At 49.4% G+C, this 10,420-nt stretch overlaps 1 protein-coding gene across 4 annotated transcripts in view; it reads right to left on the bottom strand.

Moving 5' to 3' along the window:
• Gnb1 (G protein subunit beta 1) overlaps positions 1-5,741 on the bottom strand; it is a 64,465-nt gene extending 58,724 nt beyond the window's left edge. For 3 of the 4 annotated variants that reach the window (XM_005368667.2, XM_005368669.2, XM_005368668.2), the window contains exon 1: positions 5,597-5,741. The gene's annotated coding sequence lies outside the window, so the exon portion shown is untranslated. The remainder of the gene's footprint in view (positions 1-5,596) is intronic. The other variant, XM_013354283.2, reaches the window with a different exon arrangement.
• Between the last annotated feature and the right edge of the window lie 4,679 nt (positions 5,742-10,420).

The raw sequence follows: 10,420 nt of genomic DNA, 5'->3' as shown, positions 1-10,420 counted from the left end.
AAAAAAAAAAAAAAAAAAAAAAAAAAAAAAGAAAGAAAAACCCTGTCTTGTAAAACAAAAAAAAAAGGAAAAGAAATATTAAATAAATTAGCCAGTCGGTGGTGCTGCACACCTTTAATTTCAGCACTTGGCAGGCAGAGGAGGGCGGATCTCTGAGTTCAGGGCCAGCCTGGTCTGCAGAGCGAATTCCAGAATAGGCTCCAAAGATACACAGGGAAACCCTGTCTCAAAAAAACAAGTAAATTAATTAATTAATAACAAAGGAAAGGGAATATCAACCAATAGACAAGTAGATGAGCAGATGAGCATCTATATTTCTTGTAGGGACTGAATTTTACAATCCCACATCCCACACAATGACATACAGATTAATAAGCATGCTTCACCTATGCTGCTGTTCTCACTCTATCAGTCTTAAAGCAAATATACACACTCTCTTCCCCTCTTGATAAAATACATCATAAAACTAGGACTACTAAATATTATCTTTATATCTAGTAACCGTAACCGTTATATAAATACAAGAATGGACTCAACTAAATAATGCTTAGAACCATTTTATGTAATCCTAGTCTTTTAAATAGCAGAGATTTTAGAAATGGCTCTTTAAAACTTCTGAATTAAGGGAGGTGGCAGTGGTGGTGTACTACTTTAATATCAGCACTTGGGAGGCAGAGGCCACCCTAGTCTGTTACACAGAGAAACCCTGTCTTGAAAAAGCAAAGCCAAAATAAAAACAAAAAAAATTCTGATTTCAGAAAACAAATCACAGGCTGGAGAGATGGCTCAGAGGTTAAGAGCACAGGCTTCTTTTCCAGGGGTCCTGAGTTCAATTAAAGGTGATGCACACACCGGGCGGTGGTGGAGCACACCTTTAATCCTGGCACCCAGGAGGCAGAGGCAGGCAGATCTCTGAGTTTGAGGCCAGCCCAGTCAATGTACAGTGAGTCCCAGGACTATACAGAGAAACCCTGTCTGGAAAACCATCTACCCCCACTAAAGAAGAAAAATCACTAAATACTGTTATTGTTATTAAGTCTTTAAAAAAAGAAAAAGGCAACTGTGTTCTGTAAAAGAGAAAGTCTTTCTGTCATTGGAAGCCAGCAGTAGCACCAGGAGATCAACAGAACTTCCCTAAGCCAGAACTGCGCAAGGAGGTTAAAGAGCAGTTAGCAGTCCTCTTACCCAGTGACCAACTCCAGTGTCTACAGAGTCTGTGTTTCTGAAATAAGTTATGCCACAAAATACAAGTTTTAAAATTCTTATTCCAGAACAGTTAACATGGTACGTCCTCTCTTCACATACACATCCATACAATATCATAGAATCATTTTCCCATCACTACTAAACATTTTAGTTTTGTAAATTAAATATGTTCTTTTTTTCCTCTTGTTCAATGATCACTAAACCAACCATTTAACTGAACTTCTACTTCATAAGTTCTATAAATACTCTTAAGCACAGTTCTAGGAAGACTGCAATACTAGCACTTGGAAAATCGGAAGGATGAGGATCCCTTAAGTAGTTCAAGACTAGCCTGAGCAACACAGTGAATCCTGTCTTGGAAAACAAAACAAACACCCAAATGCAAACCTGGAATTACTCAAACTGTTCTATGTAGCCTAGCCTGGCCTCACTTTCTGAGTAGCAAATGACCTTAAAGGGTCAAACCATCAACTCCTAAAATCAGAATTTAAATTAATGTTAAGAATTAAGAAGGTGGTGGCGCACACCTTTAATCCCAGTACTTGGGAGGCAGAGGCAGGTGGATCTTTGAGTTCGAGGCCAGCCTAGTCTATATAGTGAATTCTAGGACAGCCAAGGCTATGTAGAAAGACTGTCTCAAACTGCCAAAAAAATAAAAAATAAAAATAAAAAGGTGTGTAAGAGCTGGCTCAGCCATCAAGGGCACTTGTTGCTCTTGTAGAAGACTTGGGTTTTGTTCCCAGTTCCTACATGGTAGTTCACAACCATCTGTAACACAACTCAGCCTTCTGGCCTCTACAGGAACTAAATATTATCTTGTAATAACCTTTTATGAATAGCAGAATGAACTCAATTAAATAAAGCTTAGAACCATTTTATGTAATCTTAGTCTTACATGCAGGCAAAATATTCAAACAAGTAAAATATTAAATAGTAAAATAATTTTAAAAATTAAAAAAACACCTCACAAGTCTAAAAATTTTGTCCCTTGTCTTATGAGATCTATGATGGTTCATGCCTGGTTCACTTGGAAGCCTGAGGAAGAAGGATCACCAGGGGTTAGAGACCAGCCTGGACTAACAGTGAATACCAGGACAGCGTGGGTTACAGAGCAAAATGGTCTTTAAAAAGCTAGAGGGAGATGGGGAAAGGCACACCATATGGTCAAGCCCAGATAATAAAACTGAGAATATCTATTACCAATCCACTAATGCTAAAGCCAAAGCCCACATAAAGAATTTAATCCAATTTAATGACTGACATGAGCCAAATCTCTTGGGCAGAGGAAAACAATCCAATGAACAAACTAATAACTACAGATACCACTTCTTAAACAAACCACTGTGGCTCACTCACTATAGGTGAGCACTGGCCACATAGCCAACTGTAATGGGGTGCAGCGAAGGAGCCCTGAAGGCTCAAGGGCTTTCTCAAGGCTACATTTAGAGATATTAACTTTTCCAGGAATATCAAATAGGTTTTCTTAAAGTATACTTACTTGGAGCAATTATGTGCATTCTTCTCTTCCCCATAGAGGACCCAGGGTTTTAACTTAGGTCCTCAGGCTCAGCACTGAGTGCCTAAACCCCCAACCCAGTACTTTTTAACTAAGTAAAACTAACAAAGCTAGCCGGGCGATGGTGGTGCACGCCTTTAATCCCAGCACTCGGGAGGCAGAGGCAGGCGGATCTCTGTGAGTTCGAGACCAGCCTGGTCTACAGAGCTAGTTCCAAGACAGGCTCCGAAGCCACAGAGAAACCCTGTCTCGAACCTCCCCCCCCCAAAAAAAAACTAACAAAGCTTCACTAATCTGTGCACCACTCTGAGAGATTATCTTCTCTAAGTCAGTCTGTTTCTCCAGTGATTGGTATAAATCCACCTGGATAAAACTCTGAAACCAGCCTTCCTAGATGTGGAAAGATGTGTCTGTTTTCTGAGGAAAACAGTCAAAAATATTATTATGCAGACTTTGGGAAAAGGGAGTGTTTTAGACAAGGTTGGTCAAGAGGTAACCCAGGCTACTCCAACTTGCATTGATCCTCTTGCCTCAGCATCCAGAGTGCTGGGATTAGAGGAGACACACCAGCACATCTGGTTTATTCTGCAACCTTTTAAATCTAAGGAAATTTACCTGGTTCCCCTATCCCCCCAAATCAGACATAACTAAGGCTACCAAACAAAGAGAAGCCTTTTTAAAAAGTGTGCTTAAGGGGCACTCTGCTCTACTCTGGTGAAGTAAACATAGCTTTGATGTCAGCTCAGGTACTACATAAGAACTGTTTGTGTCCCGTGGATAAATTCATGGAAGACGTCTTAGTTTCATGTTCAATCTCCTGCATAAAAAGATCCTTGCAAGGATCCAGCAGATGAAATACAATCCTGAAACCGGGCATCTGTACACCCAGAGCCAAGCAGCAGGTATGAGCACACAGCCTCAGATAACCTACTTTTGACGTTCCAGCCTCTCATCTTCTAAGAAAGACTGCACACTGTAGCAGTGAAATAAAATGCCGGCAGGACCCTACACCTGAGGTCTAGCCTCCTCCCCATGGAGATGATGCAGGCAGGACCCTACACTCACAGGCTAGCCTCCTCCCCATGGCGATCCTGGCCTTCCCAGCCGCACTACATTCCTGTAGGCGTCTGTCATCAAAGTCGGGCTTCCTTAAGTCAAACCTCGCCAGAACCTAGTTCTGTTGTCTAGAGGCTCAATGCCTGTCTTCACACTTTCATCCTCGGCCAAACACCCAATATAAGAAAGGAGAAAAGGAACTGCTCCTTCATTTTATTTTTGCAGTATGAAGTACCTTCGAGAAGAATCCAGATTTTAGCATTAGAACTAAAATCCTTATTTTCAAATAAAGACCGATTAAAAGACAAAGCAATTTAGAAACCGATTAATGCTTTCTCTGAAAACCATATCCAGTCTCAACAGTGAAGAACTTTTCACAAGATTACACTGCCATTTATTTGCTAATCATGAAAGATCATCTACATATTTTCTTGGTTAATAGTCAATCTCACAGGCTATTTAACCATACAAAAATGCTTGCTTGCTGCTATCAGGCCGAAACGTACAAAAGAACTAACAAACACTACGAGTTTCCTGAAATTTCAGTATTACACACAAGCCCCATTAATATACTTCATTATAAATTCCACTAATTCTCTCAAAATAAAAATCCTGACATAACCTCTGTAAAGATGAACTGGGAACATATAGGGATGCTATTTGGGGGATGCTAAGCGTGACGTTTAAAAAACCCGGAAAAAAACATGTTCAAATGTATCAAAAGGTCAAAAGCCAAGCTGCAGTTCCCCAGGGGAAATCGAGGCTGTGGAGACAGGGATAGACTAGACCACCCGGTGAGGGATCTGGGCAAGACGCCCCCTCCCCGCAGTGGCGTCCAGGCGAACCTAAGACCCCAGCGCTTTTCTCTTCTGCTCCGGCCGCGGCTGCCAGGGCCGGCCTTTGTTTTCAGCCCCGGCGGCGGCCGGCGCGGTCCTAGCTGACAAAGGCGGGCATCGCCATCTTGTCGCGGCGGCCGGACGCGGCGCCCATTCATTCGCGGGCGCCTGGGGCCGGGAACGTCGGGAACCAGGGGAGCCGGGAAGCACGGTAGGCAGCAGGCCCGCACCCGGCAGGGGTGATCGCGGTATCCGGGAGACCCGCCCCGCGGCCGCTCCCCGCGCGGCCCTGATGAGTCCCACACCCCGCAGGAAGGCGCGGTCGGGAGGGCAGAGCTCGGCTTTTGTTCCCGCGGGGACCTGGCCTCGAGAAGAAGCGCCTGTGGGGCGCCCTTTTAATCCCGGCCTAGGCCGCCCCGCCCAGGTTCGAACCCACGACCCGGGCCCCGGTCCAGCATCCCGCTCCCCTTTTTAAAACTCAGGACCACCGCCGGATTCCGGCACCACGGCTGAGACCACTCCACCGCAGCTTCAATTAGAGGATCACGGATCTGAAAACCGAATCCCGACACTCGGTCCGGCCTTGAACCCAAGACCCCAGACCTAGCCCCGCATCCGGGATCCAGCCTCGAACCTAGGAGCCCTACCCCAGTCGCCGTAGCTCGGGATCCACCCTGAAGCCCAGGACACCGGCCTCGGTCTCACATCACGGATGCGGCCTTAAGCCCAAGACCCCTGCCCGGTCCGCATCCCGGCCTAGGCGGCTCCGCCCCAACCAATCGGGGACCAGAGACCCAGGCCCCGCCGCCCACCCAGCCCACCCAGGGATTGCGGTCCCCGCCGGCCCCACCCTGGAGGGCGTGCTGACTCGGGCGGCCGACGACCCCCACCGCGGGGCGGGAAGAATAGCCGCAGGGCTCGGCCCGGCCCGGCTCGGCCCAGCCAAGGACCCGCGCCACTTGCAGACCGCGGCCACGCTCACCTCGCCCTCGCCCAGTCTGGCGCCCACGCCGCCGCCTGATCGACCCGGTCGTCGCGCTCGCGGCCTGCGGGCAGGAGCCGGCGAGGCTGGTCGGGTCCGCGCGGCGGCTGTTCCAGTTCCAGCCCCGCTGCCCTCGCCGCCCGCGCCCGCCACCGCCGCCGCCGCCGCCGTCGCCGTCCGCCCCTCAGACGCCTCCAGCCATCAGGATGGGCGCGGCGGCCCCTGCCTGCAGCCTCGGGAAACCCCACGTCGCGTCACCGCGCATCGGCGGCGTGCGCGTGCCGCGCTTTCCGCCCCGCCCTCCTCGCCCCTGCGCGTGCGCGAGCGGCTTAAAGGCACCGTGATCCTGCTCGAGGGTCTTCCAGGGGGGTGACCTGTCTGCTGCAGTTGTCGGTAGCCTCGGGTTCTAGATTGCTGATTTAGGTTTCAATACCACGCGCCCAAAGCCAGAGCGTGGTATGTTCCGCCTGTATGTCCAGCCCGGGAGGGCCGGAGGGCGTAGGCGAGCGGCCTAACGGGGCCTAGCCTGGGCAAGGGTAGCCAGATGGCACAGGAAGGTTGTCGAGAATCTGTAAGGCATGCCATTCTGTCCGTCTTGCCTCTATTCCAGCCGCCCTGGGTTAACACGACTCCTGCCACACTGACTTCTTCACTCCCTTTCTGTCCTTTCCAAAATAGTCTCTGTTCCTCTCTTACTTCCTCCAGGCCTGCGCTAGCCTCTCTTAAACCACAGCCTGGGATCTGGCACTGGCACCTTGCCCCGCTCGCTGCTAAGGAGGCTTTCTTCACACTTCATGGTCTCCATTCTTGTCTCTTGTGCGCCTTGCAGCCAGGCCTACCTCCTCCCTAGTCTGTTTCTTCTTGCAGCAGCCTTTGGGTGGGTGGTCTTCACACCTCCCTCCCTGCTCCGGATGCTTCCTGCCAGGCCATAGAAAAGTCCCTGTCGCTTTGCTCCTAGGCTTGTTCTGTGTCAGCCCTGAACTGAGACCTTCTGCTAGTAGGCAATAGAAATGAGGATTCAGGTGCTGGAGATTCATTGCTACTAACGTGTCATTACTTCTAGCAGGCTGAGCAGACTGCCTGAGGCAGAACACATATATACACGAAAACCCGTATGTACATACAAACAGTCATGTGGACATTTGTGACTGTTTTTCTTGAACACACTAAGTGTACTGATCTCTCCAAAACACTGCAGGGCTTATTCATATTCTCTTCCTTCAAGTCAGTGACCTTTTGCTTTGAGAGTAAGGAACTTGTTTCCAGATAACACCAACGTAACCATAATTGCTTACCATCCTACCCTACTCCCTGGGAGATGTCCTTCACTCCAGCTGAGCTAAACCTGGCTTAACGTCATTTGAGTAGCTCTTTTACTCCACGCCATTGACAGCTCCATCACCCTACCCTCTTCCAGTAGAGCCCAGGGTCATCTTGTGCTTTGCCCCCCAAGTCCTCTCCCTTGTCCCTTGTGACTCCATCTCCCGAGAGGGAGTCTGTTCCATAACTTTGTGAAGACCGGCCTTTGTGCCGCTGTCACTTCTGTGCAGAAGTTCCCAAAGCGCCTACCGGTCAAGTCCTAAAAGAACATCCATTGCCAGCTTCATTTCTCAGAAGTGCCCTATTCCCAGCCGTCTTGCCCAGCTCTTTTCCCTATTTCACCGTGACTCCTGTGAAGACTTCCTCACCCACAGCAACCACCCCACCCCCAGAGGATCCTGGGGGATATTTATGGTCTGGGAAAAAGTAAATGGCATTCCGAGTTCCAAGTGAGAGTCAAGACTCAGCAACCAGAACTATACCTGGGAAGAGATGGGCAGAATGAGGTCTCCACTAGTCACTGCTGGTCCACAAAAGGGTAGAGCTAGAGGAACGTGAACAACTGGGTAACCAGGAGACATCTGGGCCCCAGGCTCCTGCAGAGAAGGGTTGCGGGCAAGGAGTAAGGTCTAATAGAATATCAGAGGGTCAGGGCTTCTGGGTGTTGGCAGGTGCTCTCACATTCTAAGGCAGTCATCAGACTCCAGCAGGCCTGATGCCCACCCTTCAAGATCTGCCTGGGTGAATGACTTAAGTAGAAACGAGAAGAGGAAGAGAGAGAGGAAGGAAGAAGTGGTATAGAAGGGAAATGGACAGAAGCAAGTAGCCCGAAGTATACAAGGCCAGTTAGCCCAAAGTATACAAGGCCAGTTATCACTGCAGAGTCTTCCAAGTTGCTGTGAGCCCCTCAGCCACTTTGAAGTCTCCTAAGTGAAGATGGGGGCAGGGAGGGAACAGACTGAGCCCTTCAGGGGCTAGCCTCTGGGGCTCCCCATTCCATAAGCTGCCTCCTCCCTGCTCCTACTTATTGGCAGCCCATGAACAAGGTCCCTTATGAGGATGCTGAGCCCTAACATGGTTGACATGGTTGAACTGTTGTTTAGGGACATCTTGCTCTGCAACCCAGGCTAGACTAGAATCTGGGGTCCTCCTGCTTCAGCCTTCACAGGCTTTGAGATTTAGCCTCTGTACTTCCATGTGATCTCTGATCAGGGTGGGGCAGAGCCTTCCCTGGAACTTGCCGCACAACACTGGCTGAAGTCATCATTTATGTGTTTATGGACAGGGTGTGAGGGGCAAAGTTGAGGGGAAGGAAGGAAGAAAGGGGGGAGGGCTGGCCCCTGATTCTAAGATCCCCAGCTGAAGCTTCAGGCTGCTGTGCATGGCCTCACCGCCCCCCCCCCATATGAGCACTCCCCAGGCAGCAGGGACCTCTGTCCCTGGACCTTGGTCATTCTCCAGTTTGCTTCAGCTAACAGCCAGTGCCCTGCCCTAAAGATAAGAAGCTAGCCTTCCCTCTTGTATCCCAGGGGATCCGAAGACTCCTTTTCATCCATGGACTTCAGCCCAGGTCCCTTGTGTTTTTTGTTTCCCACACTGCTGCCCTCTCGACAGTTAGTCAAAAATTTAAGGGATCCCTGCTTACAGCCCAGAGTCCAGGCCTCTCCTGATTTTCCAGGCACACTCCCTTCTCCGGAAACATCTCAGAAAATCAGCTGGCAAGTCCATAGCCACACCCAGTCAGATGTGACCAGCCCAGAGCTCCATCAGCAGTGGCTGCAGAGCTAAGCACCGCTCCAGGGTGGAAGCGCTGCCCAGGGACTGGCTTGGTGCCCAGGCTTCTCTAAAAACCTAGGGAGTGTGGATGTATAATTCAAACGCCCCTCCCCCATCTGCTCTTTAGCAGGAAATGGCCTAACAGGAAAGTAGGTCTTCTTAAATCTGAATTATTCAAACAATCTAGGCATGTGACCGGGACCCAGAGCAAGGCAGTGCCCTGGTGCCGTGCTCCAGCCAGGCTTTGAAGAAGCTCGAAACAGCAAGGGACATTTCTAGATTTTCTGATCTGGTAAAAGGGCAGAATAGTGACCAGTAAAGTCCCTTTGTCACAGCCCAGATTCAGGCCCTCGGGGCATCCGTCCTTGTCCTGCTGAGCACTGTCCAAGTTTTTTCCACCACACAGCTATTCCATCATCACTTCCAGTAAGTGAGACTGCGGCCTCCACACCCCAGAGCACTGAGAAGAGGAAGGAAAGAGAGGAGGGACACGTGATGGTGCCCAGGGACTCAGAATGTAGGTAACAAGGAAGAAAGTGCTAATTAGTTCCTATGGGCTTCCAAAGGCAGGCTTTGGAGAAAGAACGGGGCCATGGCTCTTGAGGAGACCCTCATACCTCTTTTGCCGCCCCCTAAACATACTTATGAGTGCCCATCTCTGTTGTGGCAACCTGGACATGGCCTGGGCAGCTCCCAATCCTGACCTCCAGTGGTACATCTATCCCCAAGGAGCAGAGAGGGTGGCCTTTGCAGACTGGCCAGCATGCTTGAAGTACTGTTGGTCCCCCTCCCGATCTCACGGGGGATTGGTTCCTTGCCGGTTTGCTATACCATGCTTCTAACCCTGATCTTTCTGATCACAAACCAGACATCCTGTATACAGGGCACCAAAATTAGACGGAAATGGAAGGGACATCAAAAAGTACCCAGTGATGTCGGGTGGTGGTGGCACACACCTTTAATCCCAACCCTTGGGAGCCAGAGGCAGACATACCTCTGTGAGTTTGAGGCCAGCCTTGTCTACAAAGTGAGTTTCAGGACATCAGGGGCTGTCACACAGAAAACCCCTATCTCAAAAAAAATTTAAAAAAAGAAAAAAGTGTCCAGTAAGCCAGGCATGATGACAATTTCATCACTCAGGAGGCTAAGTCTAGTTTGAGGCCAGCCTGGGCTTCATAGAGAGACATTGTCTCAAAAATAAAGTAAGTGCTGGCCAGGTGGCTCAGTAGGTAGAAGTGCTTGCCACATAAACCTGACATCCCAACTTCGATCCTTGGGACCCACGTAAAGGTGGAAAGAAAAACTCTGGTTTTTTTTTTTTTTTTGGTTTTTGGTTTTTTTTTTTGTTTGTTTGTTTGTTTTTTTGTTTTTTTGAGACAGGGTTTCTCTGTGGCTTTGGAGCCTGTCCTGGAACTAGCTCTTGTAGACCAGGCTGGTCTCGAACTCACAGAGATCCGCCTGCCTCTGCCTCCCGAGTGCTGGGATTAAAGGCGTGCGCCACCACCACCCGGCTGAAAGAAAAACTCTGTAAAGGTGTCCTCTGACTTCCACATACTTGCTGTGGCATGTGCTTGCCCTCCTCCGATAATACGTAAAATAGAAGTTGTGGGTCTGGGGTGAAGGATAAAGGCTTACAAGTAAGCCTGTGTCTCCTCCACTTGAGCGATACAGAAACCTGGGGAGAAAACAGAGGGTTCCTTGTTGCCCATGACATGAGTGTACTGTTCA

The sequence above is a fragment of the Microtus ochrogaster genome, unplaced genomic scaffold, assembly GCF_000317375.1.
Source record: "Microtus ochrogaster isolate Prairie Vole_2 unplaced genomic scaffold, MicOch1.0 UNK38, whole genome shotgun sequence".
In the NCBI taxonomy this organism is placed as follows: domain Eukaryota; kingdom Metazoa; phylum Chordata; class Mammalia; order Rodentia; family Cricetidae; genus Microtus; species Microtus ochrogaster.
The sequence above is the reverse complement of the archived record's forward strand: the minus strand, read 5'-3'. Positions and strand labels throughout refer to the sequence as shown.